The sequence below is a fragment of the Triticum aestivum genome, chromosome 5B (assembly GCF_018294505.1).
Source record: "Triticum aestivum cultivar Chinese Spring chromosome 5B, IWGSC CS RefSeq v2.1, whole genome shotgun sequence".
NCBI lineage: Eukaryota > Viridiplantae > Streptophyta > Magnoliopsida > Poales > Poaceae > Triticum > Triticum aestivum.
The window spans coordinates 337,963,952-337,982,428 of record NC_057807.1 but is presented as its reverse complement, the minus strand read 5'-3'; the positions used below and the strand labels follow the sequence as shown (position 1 = coordinate 337,982,428).

Here is an 18,477-nt window from a genome sequence, read left to right as displayed (position 1 = left end):
GCTCCAGTCCAACAAAAATATGTCAACTCCATTCTAAGAAGCGTGTGCGTATCCTTGCATCATGAAATTTTATAGCATGCTGATCATATTTTCTACATGTTTCTTACTCATCTCTCTTTTAGAAAATAAGCTTAACAGATAGAAGAATTTCTGCACTGGTATCGTCTGTGAGGAAAGATTCTTGCAGGAATTCTCTGTGCTCCAATGCAAATGTAAGTACCAGTTGTATATCACTATATTTTTACATCAGCATGTATTTTGTTAATCGGCGTGAATCCAACCTTTATCTAATCTAAATTTAGTTGTAGCAAAATGTATGATTAAAGGACATAATGTTGATTTTTGTAAGGAAAACTGCCTGGTAGTTTTGCATCCTGAGCTGCATGAGTATACAATCTCATATCAGTGGGTTTGAATACTTTTGTTCTGCAGTGGATTTTTAGTGTTTTTTTACTGTGTTGTCCTGTCGTATCCCTAGCTCTTACATCATACTCCCTCCATCCAGATTACATGTCGCAGAAATGGATAAAACTGGATGTGTCTAGAACTGAAATACGCCTAGACCCATCCATTTATTTCCAGATGGAGGGAATACATGTCAATATGTCATGCATTTCTATTCTTCAGTACCTATTCCATCTCTGCTATAGCATGTTTTATAATTGAAGCACCATTCTTCTATATAAGGCATGCAAGGGGAAGACGGCTATGTTAGAATCTGGAGGGTTACAAACCAGGTCTTTGCAAAAGATCCAAACGCCAGGAGATAATAAACCAACTCCATTTTTCATAGATACTGCTCCAGCACAGAGAAACGCAACTCCCACTGATAATAAGCAGATTCCAGTGGCCAAAGAATTACTCCGCTCCAGTCCAGCAAAAGAATGTCAACTTCATTCTAAGAAGCGTGTGCGTATCCTTACATCATGAAATTTTATAGCATTTTGATCATATTTTCTACATGTTTCTTACCCATCTCTCTTTTAGAAAATAAGGTTAAACAATAGAAGACTTCCTCCATTGGGATCATATTTGAGGAAAATATCTTGCAAGAATTCTCTGTGCTCCAATGCTGATGTAAGTATCTGTTGTATATCACTATATTTTTACATCAGCATGTATTTTATTAATCAGCATGAATCTAACCTTTATCTGATCTAAAATTAGTTGTAGCAAAATGTTAAAGGCGTCAATGTTAATTTTTGTAAGGAAAACTGGCTGGTAGTTTTGCATACTGAGCTGCATGAGTGTACTATCTCATATCATGCACATTACTGAATTGTAGTGCTACTCTGATTGCCCATTCATTCATTGTGTCAATGTTGCTTTCGCATTACCTTACCTGGCTGATGATAGTTGTACCATATTGTGTTAATTTGGTGTAGGCTAGTTGGCCAAACATTCGTTGTGATAATGTTGCTTTCCTATTATCTGACTTGGCCAATGATAGCAATGCTAGTGTGTTAATTTAGTGTAGGCTGCTGAAGATAAGAAGACAAACTCTGAAAATAGCAAGGCAACTCCATAGTTTCTTTCCAATAAATCCAGGCCAAGTAATATGGCAATAACTCATGATTAATCTGTTTGGTTCCCCTCCTAATTTATGTTATGATGCAGTGGTCGAGACACTCTCCAATATTAACAATACAAGCTTGCCAAAATCGCCATCTAAATATGTTCAGTATCCTCTGTCTCGAATGAAATGGAGGAATCAAAGGTGCAGAGTCGTGCGACACAACAACTGATCAATGTTTTCAGAGATAGTCTAGCAAAGCAGCAAGAACTTGCCCACATGCTTATGGGCGTCATCTGTGCTGAGGTTGCAGATTGTGACATTGTAGATCGTTAGGTTCTGTTCATTTATTTGCACTGGCATCAATTTTTGATTGCCCAGTGGATGTAATTTCATGTAATATATGTTGGATGTGCAACATTTTTCCCTGTATGCCGTACCTTTGCTTGATCGGTTTTGATCCTGTGCATAATTGCTCGTCGTAATGGGCTCAAATTATCTAATTTGGCCTAAAGACATGTATGAACTTTAATGGGCCCATTAAGTTAATGGGCCATTACTAGGCCGAAAGTTAATGGTCGGCCCTCTTACCTCCCGGGTCGTTAATAGGCAGACATCGAAGCGGGCAACTGGTGGGCCCAATTGATTTCACGGGCCGTTAACAGACCATTACTAAGTTTGGACTACATATGGCCCAACTATACTATAGGCCTTTAGCAGGCCGAAAGAGACAGCGGACTTGTACTGGACCAAGAAGAGCATGGGCCGCTAAGAGGCCGAAGGTCAGGTCGTATTGTAAATGGCCCAACTATGCTGTGGGCCTTTAGCAAGACGAAAGAGAAACCGGGCTGGTATTGGACCATGAAGGGCATGGGCCGTTAAAAGGCCAAAACTCAGGTCCGACTACAAATGGCCCAACCCATTTATGGTCCGTTAACAGGCCGAAAGGCACACAGGGCCGGGAATTGGCCCAACACTTAAATGGGTCGCTAAAAGGCCAAAACTCAGGTCCGACTACAAATGGCCCAACTGATTTATGGGTCGTCAACAGGCTGAAAGAGACACCGGGCCAAAAATTGGCCCAACACTTAAACGGTTCGCTAAAAGGCCAAAACTTAGGTCTGACTACAAAGGGCCCATCTGATTTATGGGCCGTCAACAGGCTGAAAGACACACCGGGCCAGAAATTAGCCCAACATTTAAACGGGTCGCTAAAAGGCCGAAAGATGTACATCCTGAAAATTGGCCCATCCATTGAATGAGCCGTTAACAGGCCGAAATCTCATCGGGCCGATATTGAGCCCAAATATATAGCGAGCTGTTAACGGGCTCGAACTAACGATGGGCTGCAATGGTGTCAAATCTTTAATGGGCCGCTGACGGGCCAAATTGGCACATCTCGTATGGGCCGTGGGCTTAAATGGACCTGACACAAGTAGGCCTTATATGGGCCGGCCTGCTAATTTTTACTAGGCCGGCCTTTTTCACCGGAATGGGCCACTGTTGGGTCGTGCCACGTGTCGACCTATCATAGGCGCCTCCTGTCCAATGAGTGGATGACATCTATCCCAACGGTGAGGCAACATGTGTTTCCTCCAGCCAATGATGATTTTACACGTGGAAAATCCCCATTGGTCCAGGCTGTTAACGGGTTATCGGATCCAAAACCGGACCCGATAGCTTAACGGCGTTTCATTACGGTGGATGTCACGTGTCGGTCATCCTGACGAAAGCACTTCTGTGACGCACGATTTATCGTCATGAAAGTGAACACTTCCGTGATGATAATTTTGGTAATGTCATGGAACACTTCTACGACAGCACATGTATGACTATCTTGATTCTATCATAAAATCGTCATGGATGTACATGCATGACAAAAAACGCGACCTACTATGACAAACACGTATCATCACGGAAGTGTATTTTTTGTAGCGGTGCACTGTGTGTGGAATCTAGCACCGCCTGGTGCTCGTCAATGATGTTAGCGTCTACCATGACCATGGCCATGAAGACATCTTCGGATGCATGTTCCGCCGAGAGTTAGTCCTGCACTAGCCAGTGCTCCTTGGGGAGTGCTAGGTTGTACTGCTGCTCCTTCTACAGAAAAAACTGAACATGGACACTGGCGGCGCCAACTGCTCCTGCTCCGCCTCTGCCAACACACTGTTGTAGTGCGACACCTACATCGGTGCAGGAACCTAACCCTCCTCCTTCTCCTCGTCCATGGTGATCTCCACTATTACCATGGGGTCGCCCTCCTCCTCCATCTCTGACATGTTTGAGCTCTGCTTTGGAGAGCTCGGAGGTTGGCCCGGTGCAATGCGAGCCTAGCGCCAGGCCTCCGCACTGTAGCGCTGCATCAACAACGAGTTACTCTAGCCATCAGAGGTCCCGGACAATGCAACGGCGGACAACAGACATATGATGTTGTGTTGGTCGGCCAGAGGCTAGGACATAGGGAGTAGGTGCTCGGAGGGTTAGGGTTTTGGGGGCGTTGTCAGACGACTTTAAATAGCCCGGGCATGCAGAGCGTTAGGATGCATGCGGGGCCGGAGTAGGCTGCTTGTTCGCCATGCCAGTGTGAATGTCAAGTAGGCGACGGTCGATTAGCCGACATGAATGCAGGTAGGATGTCGTCCCGTCGTGTCACATCAGCTGTGACCGGCATGAATGTGGTGTGGAGAATGAACGGATGCCGTGGAAGAGGCGGGATATGGGGTTTATGTGGGTCCGGAGCGGCAGAGTCCGACGTGGCGGACGTCCAGATTATCCTAAACCTCATGTAGCTTGGTTTCAATTTATGAGATTTCATTCAATTTATGAGATTTCAAACATCCGAATCGATCAGGACCACTTTTGGGTGGTAACAAACATCTGGAATGTTCAATTCAAACATGTTGAGGCGATTTAGTGATCCATGTTGGAGTTAGCCTATACTACTTTATTACTCCCTGGCGTTGGATTTATCGATAGTTGCTGATGTGAATTCCAGGAATAGCTTTCTACGACAAAGCTCTTTTCTATGAAGAATGTTTTTTCTATAAAGAATGCTTGCTGAGGTATCCTATGAAAGTAGTGTGTCTTATTCAATTGCCAGCTTTAGCTCTTTTTATCCAGCAAGTTTTTTAAGCGGTATTTTGCGTAGCGTTTCACTGATCCTTAAAAAAAACTCCAAACCAAGGTTTGTCACATCAGCTTATGCCTGAGGGCATGCTTGGATCCAAGGGACTCTTTTTAGTTTGACTAAAACTAGTTTCATTTAGAGGCTAAAGTTCCAATCACCCCTGACTAAAGAAAGGCTAAAACTATTCTTGAGACTAAAAAATTTTAGTCAGGGGAACCCTACTAAAATGTGAATTAGTCCTCTCTCTCCTCATTTAACTCCTCTCCTTTAACACATGCGAGTTCTGGATTGGAGAGTTTGGAGGATAATAAATGCTCATTAACTCGATTTTAGTCTATTTAGTATTTGTATCCAAGCATGGGTGAAGCTAGCAAGTTTTAGTCCCACTACTTTTAGTCATGGGACTAAAACGTATCCAAGCACCCTCTGAAATGGCTTCCCAGGCACTTCTACTTTTGTAGGCGGCCGTTGGTTTGGTTCAAGCAAACGCCCGCCACCCACCTTCTCTCTCCAACCCCGTCGTTAGCAACCACTGCGTGCCCGACGAATCTTTTCTTTCACGAATTACTTTCGAGATTTAAACTTGAGAGCAAGGTTCAGAACTTCGATCATAAAGAGCATGGATTAAAACATGCCCAGCATCTAATTGTTACATGTACACATCCTAGGATTTCCAAAATGTTGCAAAGGAAAATGTTAGGCACGATCTTTGCTGCCCAAAATATCGGGCACCAGCACTTGAGTGGCATCCGTTTGTGGCTAGAGAAGCTGATGCCTCTATCCTCCATCTCCGGCAACAATTTTCCCATAAGTGGTCCTCGATCCTCGTATGATCTGCCTATCACCATCCCTCAGCGCCTCGCTGGACTGATGTGCTTCACATTTCACAATGAGTGGCCACCAGAAAGAATTAGGTTCTCCGCTGCTCCTTTATTTATTTATTTTGGTTTAAAGGGCTCACGTGAATCCTTAGATCGATAATTCGATCAATATAATACAAATTATGTCATAGAAGTTAGTGCAACAATTGTCCCTGCAAAGAAGTTACAATTTAGGATATATAACATTTGAAAATTCTAATGATATATTTTTGTGATATAAATCTACCAAACGTCGTGGCTGACTTCGTTGCGGATTCTGGATTGCAGTGGCCACCGGAAGGTCTTTGTGAGGGTTATTCCCTCTAGATCTAGTGGCTGACTTCGTTAGCAAAATGTAAACAACGGATGATGGCTTGACGCGAAGGGATGGTTGTGCAGCGACGGCGATTGCATGTTGCATGTAATTGCTGGGATTGCGGAAAAGTGGTGGTGCCAACACATGACTAACGTCGTTGGTGGTGCTACTCGAGCACCCGGCCTCAAGCTTCGGGGTGAAATCTAGGTCTGACCCGAGTTGGTTATACCTAGCGATGGCGGTGTTTTTACATCATTACCTTGTTGAAGGCATTTCTCGGATATGCTTGGACTGACTCTTCAGAGTGAACCTAGATTCTGACCTTGGGTGGTTGGATCCGGTGACGGCGGCGCTTAAGAGTCACTCCCTTCCTGAAGACGTTGTTGTTGAAGAATATCGTCATTCATGTGGTGTCATGATATGATTGTTGCGGATATGGTCAAAGATGTAGTTTGCCGATCGCGGATCTAATTGCTTTTTTCCTCACATACACATAGCTTTGGTATTATATACTATTTGCTGAGGTGTTTTTATGTGCGTGCGTTGGTGTTGATTGTGTGCATCTTAACTATACAAAGGCCGGGTGTATGCTTATTGTATTTGTATCCTTTTGATGCTCCATTTTGAAAAAATAAAATCCATCATTTGTCAAAAAAAACAAACATTGGCAAAATTAATACATGTGAGCCTTTTGAACATGCTAGGCTGTTGCGCTGTATGCATCTTTGGTTTATACTAGTACAAATGTTCGTATGTTGCATTGGGTTAAAAATATCGTAAAACCTGTTTCGTGTGACAGTATGTGCCATTTTTTATATCCAATTGTGATAAACATCGGTAATAAGTTTATAATGTTATCGCAGGAGTGACACGTGAACGTAAAGAAGCCACCCTAACATCTTTCATTTGATGAATGAGTAGTGGTGCATGGAATAGTCTACTATTGTTTTCTTTCTTGAAAAAGCAAATATTTCTTTACTTTAAAATAACTAAAGAGTTTTGAAATTTTCATTAGAATTGAAACATGTTTTGGAGATCAATAATTTTTGAACACATGTTTTTTAAATATGAATTTTGAAAACTTTGTGATCAATTTTAAATGTTTTAGTTAAAAAATTGGAATATTTTTGCTATTTTTATGCATTTTTTAAAAAGCATGAACATATATAAAAAGCATGATTTTTTTAACAAGAAGAATTTGAAGCACTCTTTATCTTAAAAAAATCACACGCTCGGTATCCACAATAAAAAAAAGAATTGTTGGTTTCGAGACCATGTAGTAGAAAGTTGAGAAAGTCGTCGGGATGTCCTTTGATGGCTTTGCTTTCATCTTAGCACTATCATCGGGTGGAAGAGGAATGGTATAAGTGTTTTAGCGGGATATACAGACGTGAAATTGTTGTATTCTATTCGAGAATTTAATAACTAATCCAAAAGTCTATCTTAGGATTTTAAAAATATTTGAATGCAAGCAAATTTATTTTGGAGGGAAGAGTAGTGGCGCATTGTAGTGGGATTGTTTATATATAGTTGTTTTTGTTAATATTCGAAAGCGAACATGTTTTTACTATGTTGATTATTATTTTTAGAAAATGTTGGTTGTTTGGTTTTTCTTTTGCACTATTCGAACTTGGCCATAAAAAGGCAAACTTTTCTGGTTAATTTCAGGTGGTCGCCTCCCCTTCCTCTTCCTCTGGAAGAAGCCTATCCTCTCCCATCATCTCTCTTCCTCACCCATCAATCCCCCGTCGTCCTCCTCTCGTTCATCGTAGTGCTGCCTCCAAGAGGAGGAGCCTCACTTGATCCGGCGTATCCTTGCACCGCTCTGATGGCCCCTCGCCACCTGCCATTGCCAGTCACAACCAAGCACAATGCCGTCCCGCATCGTCCCCCTGTTTTCCTCTCAACCTCGAGCTCCCTCGCATCTCTCTCTTTCTCTGGCTGCTCATGACGGGTTGCGCCTTTTGCCTCCTCCTCTTTGTCGTGCGCCGCTTGCCCATGGCGCCATTGCTGCTCCTCTACTGCTGATCCTCACCCGTCGAGCGCCTCCCGGTCATCCTCTGCTGCATGCTCTAGCAAGCCGCTGCGTCGTCTGGCCCCTCCTCTGCTCCCAGATTATTATTTTTAGAAAATGTGGGTTGTTTGATTTTTCTTTTGCACTTATTTAACTTGGCCATAAAAGGCAAACTTTTATGGTAAATTTCACGTGGTGGCTTCTCCTTCCTATGGAAGAAGCCTATCGTCTCCCCTCATCTCTCTTCCTCACCCATCAACCACCCCCCCTCGTCCTTCTCCTATTCGTCGTACCGCTGCCACCAGGAGGAGTACCCTCACCCGATCCGGTACCTCCTCGCCGCCGCCGGCTACCACCAAGCAGGCCACCACCCTGTGTCGTCCCCTCGTTTTTCTCTCAACCTCGAGCTCTCGCATGTCTCTCTCTTTCTGCTCATGATGGGTCGTGGCTTGCTTCCTCCTCTTTGTCACGCATTGCGCACCCATGGCATCGTTGCCGTTGCTGATCCTCACCCGCCGAGCGCCTCCCACTCGTCCTCTATTGTACAGCCATGCCATCACCTCCCTACATCGGCCTCCACTTCCCAATGATCCTCCGGCCTTGCCTCTGCACATCTCCACATGTCAGCCTTGCCTCTTTATCACACGCCAGCAAGCCGCTGCCTCATCCAACCCTTCCTCTGCTCCCAGATTATTATTTTTAGAAAATGTTGGTTGTTTGGTTTTTTGCACTATTTGAACTTGGTCATAAAAAGGAAAACTTTTCAGGTAAATTTCAGGTGGTGGCTTCCCCTTCCTCTAGAAAAATCCCATCCTCTTCCCTCATCTCTCTTCTTCACCCATCGATCTCCCCTCGTCCTCCCCTCGTTTGGTGTAGTGCCGCCACCAGGAGGAGTGCCCTTGCCCGATCCGGCGCCTCCTTGCACTGCTTTGATGGCCTCTTGCCACCCGTTGTCATCGGCGACCACCAAGCAGGTCGCTACCCCGCGTCGTCCCCCCAATTTCCTCTCACCCTCGAGCTCCCACACATCTCTTTCTTTCTCTAGCTGCTCATGATAGGTTGTGCCTTGCCTCCTCCTCTTTGCCTCGCACCACTCGCCCATGGCGCCGTTGCCGCTATTGTGCTGCTGATCCTCACTCGTCGAGCGCCTCCCGCTTGTCCTCTGCTGCACGGTCATAGCATCACCTATATGCATCGGCCTCCTCTGCTCAATTACGCCTCCGTCCTTGCCTCTCCACATCTCCATATGTCGGCCTTGCCTCTGCATCACGCACCAGCAAGCTGCTGCATCGTCTGGCCCTCCTCTGCTCCCAGATTTGGTTTGGGCCACACCCATGGTTGTTGCATGTCGATTGTGCTTGTCCGATTTGGAGTTCCCTTTGAAGCTACGGATTGCGTATTCCTTTGCTCCCTCATCCCTCTTGAGGGATTAATTCCTTTGTTCTATCCACCCTTGTACACTTGTTGATTTCTGATGCGGCAAAGTCACCTGCGTATATAAATTGATTGAATTGTATGCAAAGGAGCAAGGTGGGACTAAACCATGAGACATGAGATTGAGAAGGTTACGGTTGAGGAGGCCGGAGAGGACTAGCATCGGCAGACAGGTCACAAGGGCGCTAGCAGCCAACATATCCACCAGAAGCTATCCCCCCTTCCATCCTCCATCAACGCCCACGAGCGCAGCAAGGGTAGCCTCCCTTACCCGAGAAAGCACCCACGGCATCTGTTGGAAATATGCCCTAGAGGCAATAATATTGTATTACTATATTTCCTTTTTCATAATTAAGAGTTTATATTTCATGCTATAACTGCTATGATCCTCGAATATGTGATTCAGTGGAAAACTCATATGCATGTGTGGAATGATAAACGGTAAAGAATAGGTTCCTAGTCTTGCCTCTAAGACTGGCTCAAGTGTTGTTGGTGATCATGTTTTTTGGATCTCGGTATATCATTAAGTGTAATGCTAGTCCTGAAATAACAATGATAGTCATATTGAATCAATCCAATCTTATTTGTTATACTTTAAGATAATATCGTCTGGAATCAATTGTTATAACATGGAGTGTTATCATGTGTTTTAGTTCCTCGGACCATGAGAGTATTGTAGTCACTTCCTATCGTGCGGTGAGCTTTGGGGTTGCTCAAACGTCATTTGTAACATGGTGATCATAATGATAACTTACAGGTTCATCAGTTTGATAAGGTACTAGATATCTCGAGAGTGGGATTTGATCCTCCGACGATGGAGAGATATTCTTAGGGCCCTCTTGGTGTGATGGCATCCATCATCATCTGGCCAGACATGGGTGACTATGTCGCGGGGATGCTGAAACACTTCAACAAGAAAGAAGAACAAAACTGGCAACGAGATTGACGGTATAGTGAGCATGTGTATGACTCAGGAGGATACCGATGCATCTCGGGTTTTGTGAAGTATAGCGAAGCAAAGGCAACATCGCATTATAACCAAAGGTTCACTCGAATGTCATTCGTGTAATCATAGGGATCGATATGGATGTCCACAGTTCCGCTATTGGTCATTGAACGAAGGGGTTTCGTTCATGTCTATGATTCACTGAACCTACAGGGTCACAAGCTTAAGGTAATCACGATATGTTGAATGTTAGTAGCACGAGAATATCGAGGATTTGCTAGTGGAATTGTTTCTTCACAATAGTTTTGAGAGGAACTCGGAGTGTTTCGGGTCACCGGAAGGGTTTCGGTGTTTACCGGGCAATACTGGGTATTGTCGATAAATTATATGTAGGTGGAAAATATATCCGAAGATGTTAAATTATATATAATATGCTCTATTGTTAGAGGGCTTTTATATTTAATTTAACATCAACGAGCCTAAAAAGTCGACGTGGTGGAAGGCAGCTTGGGCCACCAAGGCCCAAGTGGGGGAGGCACCCCCTTTGCCATGGAATGAGGCTGAATTGGGGAAGGGAAAGGACTCCTCCTCCCCTCCCTTACCGGCACCCCAAGGAGGGAAGTCCCTCCTTGGTGGCTGCCCTCTTCTCCCCCTCTAACCTATATATACTTGAGGTATTGGCCACAATTCAGATACAAGTTTTGGAGCCTCCTCTAGTTCATCTAGTGTTAGTTCTAGTTGGTCCTAGTTGACTAATTAGAGCTAGACCTAGTTCCTCTAATCCTCATAATTATAAGCCCAGTGTGGTTCTAATATCCTCCCTCTAATTCTCCGACGATGATTAGTTCTGGACAGCGAAGCACTGCTGGATCGTGAAGACTGTATGCTTGCAACCAAGTAGAGAGGCCGTGCTTTCGGTCTTCCATTCGAGGGCGGTTCGCGGGATCGTCGTCAACAGCTCGAGGGACTTCAAGTACGATCTATACTGACTCATCTATTTCCGCTACACTCCGGAGTCGGTAATTATCGTTGATCCAAACCCTATATGCATCTTCGTATTGTTCCTGGGTGTTTGTAGGGCGATTTTTTGTTTTCTACTACGTTTCCCAACAATGTCCGTCTTCTCGTCCTCCGTCGCGGTTGTAGCCGTCTCCGCCACCGACAAGGGCGCCGCACCTCACCTTGTCCTACTCCGCGGCTGGATAAGATAAACACAAAATAAAGGATAGCGGGCTGAATACTTACAAATGTAGGGGTTTTTTTTAAAGATGAAACATTATCTCGGATATCCACTTAAACACGGACTACATATTAAATATCTAAATCAATAGGGACTATTCTATAAGATTGCTGGCGATGAACGGGCAAAAGAAATTGGTATTTTATTAGTAGGTAAAGATAGAAAACCAGCCCTTAACACACGGCACTTCCCATTTGACTCTTTAGCCATTCGTTATAGGTCATTTGCTAACGGTCGCATGAAGCGCACAACCCGTGCCGCGAGATGGGCCGGCCCATGTATCATTCTTTAAATCCCGCAAAAGAAATGTGCTCCTGATGTGATTCAAACCGGAGCCGTCGTTGTTCGAAGTTCGCTGCAGTAACCACTCTAGCCACTTCACGCTACGTGCCTTATTGCTTCATTTTCATCTTTTCTCTCGTCTTCTTCTTCTTTTCTTTTTTCGTTGTTCCTTTTCCAAAATGCGTGAACTTTTTCCCAAAAGTCGATGAACTTTTTAAAATTCGTGAACATTTTCTTCAAAATCGATGAACTTTTTCAAAATTGGTGAACCTTTTTTCAAATATGATGGTTTAAAAAATACCCTGAACTCTTTTTTCAAAATCGGGGAACTTTTTTGAATTGGATAACTTCTTTCCAAAATCGATGAACTTTTTTTCAAAATCAATGCTTTTCTCAAACCGATGATTTATTTGAAAATTGATGAACTTCTCCCAAATTCGATGAGCTTTTCTCGAATTTGATGATATTTTTTTCAAATTCAATTAACTTTTTTCAACTTCGATAGTTTTTTCAAATTTAAGAACTTTTAAAAAAATCCTGTGCGTTTTTTAATTCACGTTTTTTTAAGTCAATGGTTGACCGTCTACCGTGTCCAATCATGAGCGAACCAACCAGACTAAGTCAGGAGGTAGCCAGAGAGCACTCGCGTTTTTCGTCCCGGCCTAAGAGGTGGTTGTGTGGGCGCCAGAACCCCTAGTTGGTGCTTAAAGCGCTGACTAGGCACATTCCTAATCCTAGGCGGCCAAACCAAATACTCCCTCCGTCCCAAATATAAAAACGTTTTCTAAAACTACACTAATGTCAAAAACGCTCTTATATTATTGGATGGAGGGAGTAGTTTCGGTAGTAAAAAATTTTAACGATCTAGGTTGTATAGAATCACGGTTCCTAGGCGAATAGGTCTCTGTGCACTATATGGGTCAGCCCATTTTGAGTTTTTTCATGGTTTTGGGATGGTTCTATAACCTTCCCTGATGCGGTCTTTTTTCCTTTTATTTTTTGTATGGTTATTTAGTTTAATTTAATTTTTCCTTTTCCTTTTCCTTTTTCGTTTTTCTTTTAATTTCCATTTTTTCTTTTTGTTGTTTCTTATTCTTTTATTCATGTTTGTTTTTTCTTTTCTTCTTCTTTTTATTACTCTTTTGCGAACATCTTTCAAATCTGTAGACAATATTCTGAAATAGGAATAATTTTAGAAATGCGTGAACTTTTTTGAAATCATGAACATTTCTTGATTTCGTTTGTATTTTTTATGAATTCATGGATTTTTTTAATGTGAATATATTTGCAAACTCATGGGATTTTTTTAATTAGTAAACATTTTTAAATCAACAAACATTTTTTATAATTTGGATATAATTTTTGAAATTTACGAAAAAAATTGACAAACATTTTTTTAATGCATCAATTAAAGTGTTCCCAATGAGTCTGGATTGCCCACTGGCGTGCTTCTAAAGTAGTGCCTAAACACAATGCTATGTCGGATTCCTAAGCCACTTTGCATGTTTCTATCTATGGGTATAACCAGTACAAATACGTGCATACACACGGCAGCCCCGTATCACATACGCCACCATTGTTCTTTCCCACTCCGGTTACCAAACGGTGATTAAGGAAAAAAGGTCCCATTGGACACAACCTATAGGTTTTTTTTAGGGGTGGACACATCCTATAGGTGGTCTTTGTTTTACCCCCTGTTGCAACGGTCCGGGACGAAGGGATATAGGGCCTATCACACACCTACTTCCACAATTAGCTGGTCCACCAACAATAATAACCTTCCGTCTAAGTTGGCATATGTTGGATGATCGACTTCACCCAACATCAAGAAGACTATTAACATAAGCATGCAAGGATGATATTAAATCCTAATATCAAACGATCTATTACACGCTAGGGTTCATCCATATCCCCGAGAGCTAGGGGAATTACTCACACATGGAGCCGACAAACATCATAGAGTTGGTGATGGCAAACATGAATGGATTTAACATGTAAAACAAGTTGATCCACTAGGGTTCCTGAGGTTACAACGAGGTGGATGTGGATGATGATGACAGTGGTGATGATGTTGTAGCGCCCCTTGTGCTTGGTGGTGAAGACGGCGATCTCCTCCTTTGCCGGTTCCCCCTCCGAATCACTCCGGAGGCTAGGGTTCCTCCTTTTGGACGAGTTTCTTATATCTCCTTGCGTCTGATCTCCAATCTGATTCCACAGGGTGGAAATAATCGACGATGCAGTTCCCTATGCGCCTCATACGACCGCCCATACAAGTAGGCACACTCATATGGTTGGTCGTCTTTTGCTCTGGAGACGCCGCTGACGCCTCTCCTCTGGTCCCCTTGCTTTATTCCTTCATGGTAGATGATTATCATATTAAATAATTTGGTTCCACCATAATCCCCTGGGATCCCTTCCATATGCATTTATTTGCTCCAAAAGTATTTCCTAAGGAATTATGACAAAAAGGGGTGCGCGAACGCGGTAAATCTCCACAAAGACTATCATGTAGGCACAAAATGACCACAAAAATTAACACATAATTTGGACTCAACATGTTAGCAAACGAGGCATCGGGGTTAAAGTATTAGTCCATCAGCATCAAGTGGCCCCGAGCCCTGTTTCAATTGAGCACTCGATGACCCTTAATCGATCCCTTAAAATTAAGAACATGCTCTCCCGCACGTTTCGCATCTGCAAGGACCGCATGCATCATCGTTGTTTATCTGTGTAGTCCTCCTCGTTGGACGAGTCATCGGAGACTCAATGTAGTGCTTGTATATGTACTCCGTGTCTGAATCCATTGCTTCAAAGAAATGACAAAAAAATTAGCACGGGCATTTCACGAAACACTTGGCTGGCGTGGTGACTACCGTAGGGGCGGAAGGTACCTATGAGGCGGATGGACGAGAGGTGTGGACCGACGGCAGAGGACAAGCGGCGTGAAGGTTGGGTGCAGCGGTGGAGGTCACGGAGTTCCAGGAAGGGCTTGGCAGGTGACCAGGATGGTAGAGCGTCAGCGTCGACTGGAAAGAAAACAGATGCAGAGAAAGAGGGAAGAATGGTGACACAGGGGTTTGGGTGGGTTTTTTGATGGGCCAGGGGTGTCGGAGTCCTACGTGGATGATGCTCGAACTCCCGCAAAGCCCCCGTGGCTTGCTTTCGGTTTGCAGGAAAACAGACGCCCTGACTGTTCCATGGATCGATGCAGGACGCAGTTGGATGTTGACTGCATCCGGACAGCTCGGTTCGGACGCTTGCGGCCGAGTCCACTTTGGAGGATTTCTTTTAGGGGGGCCGGTTTGAAGATTTTTTTTAGAATCCTTACCCTTTTATTAAAGGGTCGACACAGCCCGTCCCATGCCAGTCCCTTTTACGGTCGGGCTGGTGCCGGGCCGGCCCATATGGACAGGTCTGCTCAACACGCAGCCACGTCCACGCAAGCTACCCCCCATGAAAACCGAGCTGCACATGCAAGACCAAGGGCGCCACCCGAGGGATTTGTCAAGATTCATGTCGATGGGGCAGTACAGCGCAACCGGCGAGGATCTGCGGCGGCAGTATGCCGGGACCACGCGGGCAACTATATGGGAAGTTCAGCTCTTGTCATTCCAGGAATAACGGACCCACCAACGCTGGAGGCGATAGCATGCCGAGAAGGTCTTGCTTTGGCCGAGGATCTTATGTTGAACAACCTGATCATCGCATCGGATTGCAAGCGGGTTGTAGATGACATCATACAAGGCAACCAGGGAGCATATGGTTCGGTGATCACAGAAATAAACCTCCGGTCTTCGGTTTTTGCTTGTAATTTTGTTTTTGAAAGCCGTTCTTCAAACGGTGAAGCTCATAGTTTAGCTAAACATGTCCTTTCTCTCGGTGCGGGGCGCCACACTTGGTTGGTAAACCCCTATGATCCGATTTGTATTCCGCCACGTGTGGACTATCAGCAATAAAGTTTAGCTTTGGCCCTCAAAAAAAAAAACCGCAACGCTCGAGTACCACCAGTCCCAACCCTAGCCGCACTCCACACTCTCAGTTCGTCTCCCCGGTCACCATCGCACCCCTCTTCCTGCCGCCACCCACCATCCCCGCCGGCAGCAGCCTGCGAAGGTCCATGTAAAATCGCCGACGCCGCCGCTTCCCGGATTTGCATATCGCTGCCGTCTGCCGCTGCCGGTTCCCCCATTAGAATCGGGCGAGGTCAAATCCGAGGGTTCATCATGGCCCCATCAGATTGCGAAATACTCCCAACAAGAGACAGTCGCATCTTCCATTTCCGGGTAAGACTCTCGTCGCCAGAGGATACTAGTGATGTAAACGCGAGCACCGTCGTTGCTGGATGCAAATGCAAAGCTGTTTACCTACAGTCGAGCCCCAAAATCATAGTCCTCATCACAGTGCGGCGTAACCCCGATCTGGAGGGCGATCCCAAGGTGTCTACACACATGGTTTTACTCGACAAGACCGGCTCACCAGCGCCTTCCATGGGGATGGGGACGGCGACGAACATAGGCAGCTCTATCCCTGGCTTAATTGGAGGTTGCATTCTGATAGCAAGGAGAGATGAAGTAGAGGTGAACTGTGTGGTCGACAACTACTTTGTGGTGTTGTGCTCTGTGGACATCAACTGGACACCTCCAACTTCATCGCTGAAGCAGGAGCTCCCGAGTTTGGGTCATGATCTTGCCATGATGTGGGATAAACAAGATCTCACCGATGTTTCCTTTCATGTTGGCGGGGAGAGCTTCAGCGCACATCGTCTCGTGCTCACTACCCGATCGCCAGTCTTCAGAGCAGAGCTCTATGGTGTGATGGCTGAGAGCAAGATGTCATCTATCACCATCCATGACATGGAGGCCTCAACCTTCAGATCAATGCTCCATTACATATATCATAGTTCGCTGCCTGATGCTGGCAAGGTGGATATTCTTCCCCCATGGCACAGTACCAGCATCTGCTTGTAGCCGCTGATAGGTATGGGGTGGAGGGGCTAAAGAAGATCTGTGAGGACAAACTATGTTGCAATGGTATCACGACGGACACTGTGGTTTCAATGTTGGAACTTGCGGAGGCCCATGTCTGCCCCAAACTCAAAGCTAGGTGCTTTGATTTCCTCACCGATGGTGACAATTTCAAGATGGTCGCGACGTCAAGTGAGTACCTCCATTTGATGCAGAACTTTCCGACTCTCTTGGTTGAAGCGCGGAATAGGTTCAAGATAGCGCATGGAAAACCGACCATCGTTGAACCTGGTTCACACAAGAAAGCTAGAGTAAACTAGTGTATATTAGGCATGATAATGGAATGGTGATACAAAAATGTTTGGTTATTCCAAGCCTGTTATATTGGCATTCCCTTCGTCGGCTATCCTTTGTGCTTAGTACTATTTTGCAGTAGAGTACTCCTAACGTAGCGATCATGGCTTCAGGTTACCGTTCGATTTCTAGAGAAGACATGCCAACAACTGTATCCCAGCTGTATGCTGTTCTTATGTGCCTGTTTATATCTAGCCTTTTAGTTTCAGCAACAGTGGCAAGTTGAAATGAAAATTTATGCTACATTTGTCATATTATTGGCGGAATTTCTCTGGATACGACCTTTTACGTCCAACCTCACTGTGATCCCGTGTCTCATTTTGTAAGTAACAACCTCACTGTGATCCTGTGTCTCATTTTTTAAGTAGCAACTTGATCCATGGTGGTTAACTAGTGTCTCCGTGAAAAAATCACCTGGCGCCTAGCATTACTCTGTTATTGGGGACAAGTGGGAACAGTTTACAATGACTCCAGTGCATGGGACAACTTATACAGTCAGCAGCGGTTAAGTTTGGCTATCCTTTCTTTCAGTTTTTTGATAGAAGTTAGTTTGGCTGTTGATGCAACTGGCAGCAAGCTATTGAGTGCTTGGGAGAAACAGCACATATTCATATACCAGTGTCCTTCCTCCAATATTCTCACTTCTCTAGTTCTCTTGTGTCTCTTACAGCTCGAAATGACTGATATTTCAAAGATGTGCCTTTTTAAAAAAATCATCATGACCTCTTTTTTAGATTATAACTACAGTTGCATCCTCAAGCAATACAGGGCATCTGGCCATCCTTGCAAGTTCACGAGCAACCCTACTAGTATTAGCTTCTCTATGAAAATGTTCAATAATACTTTTGAGGAAAAGCACATGCCTTGGTTGGCCTGCCTTGACAGTGTACAGAGCAAGCCGAGCAATGACGTTTACAGTAGTTGCCAGCATATCCAGTCCTTGGTTAGGACAAAGGTGCGACAATCTTGCTGCCAATCTTGCTGCACAGCTTCGTCGGCGGAGAGGAATGAACCCTGGTTGTCTATGGGTAGCAGAAGCTGCGGAATGAACAGTGAGACAGAGGAGAGAAATACCAAATATGTGAACGCTGATGCAATCCGCACGCCCTAGAGCTCACTTCAGAGTCCTGCTTGGTGCCTGCTAAATTACTCATGTTGCAGAATTCCTATGTGCTGTATAGGAACCATAAAACAGAGCAATAACATTATAAGTGGCCTCGGTAGGTGGTTTACTCTGAAATTCCCACACAACTGAACTATTTCTGAATTTCTCTAAATACTCCAGACACCGACCACATCATGCATCACCAGTACATTACTTTTTCTGAACTGAAATCACGACTGCTTCATTCGGTCTACATAGTTTCATTTGGATGGGCGTAGTATAGATGAAAACTACCGGCTTCCTCTCATAAAAAAAAAACTAC

The 18,477-nt window shown here is 44.6% G+C and overlaps 1 pseudogene; it reads left to right on the top strand.

The window, feature by feature from the left end:
- Positions 1 to 15,730: 15,730 nt before the first annotated feature.
- LOC123111739 (BTB/POZ and MATH domain-containing protein 1-like) lies at positions 15,731 to 17,302 on the top strand (annotated as a pseudogene).
- The last annotated feature ends 1,175 nt before the right edge of the window (positions 17,303 to 18,477 follow it).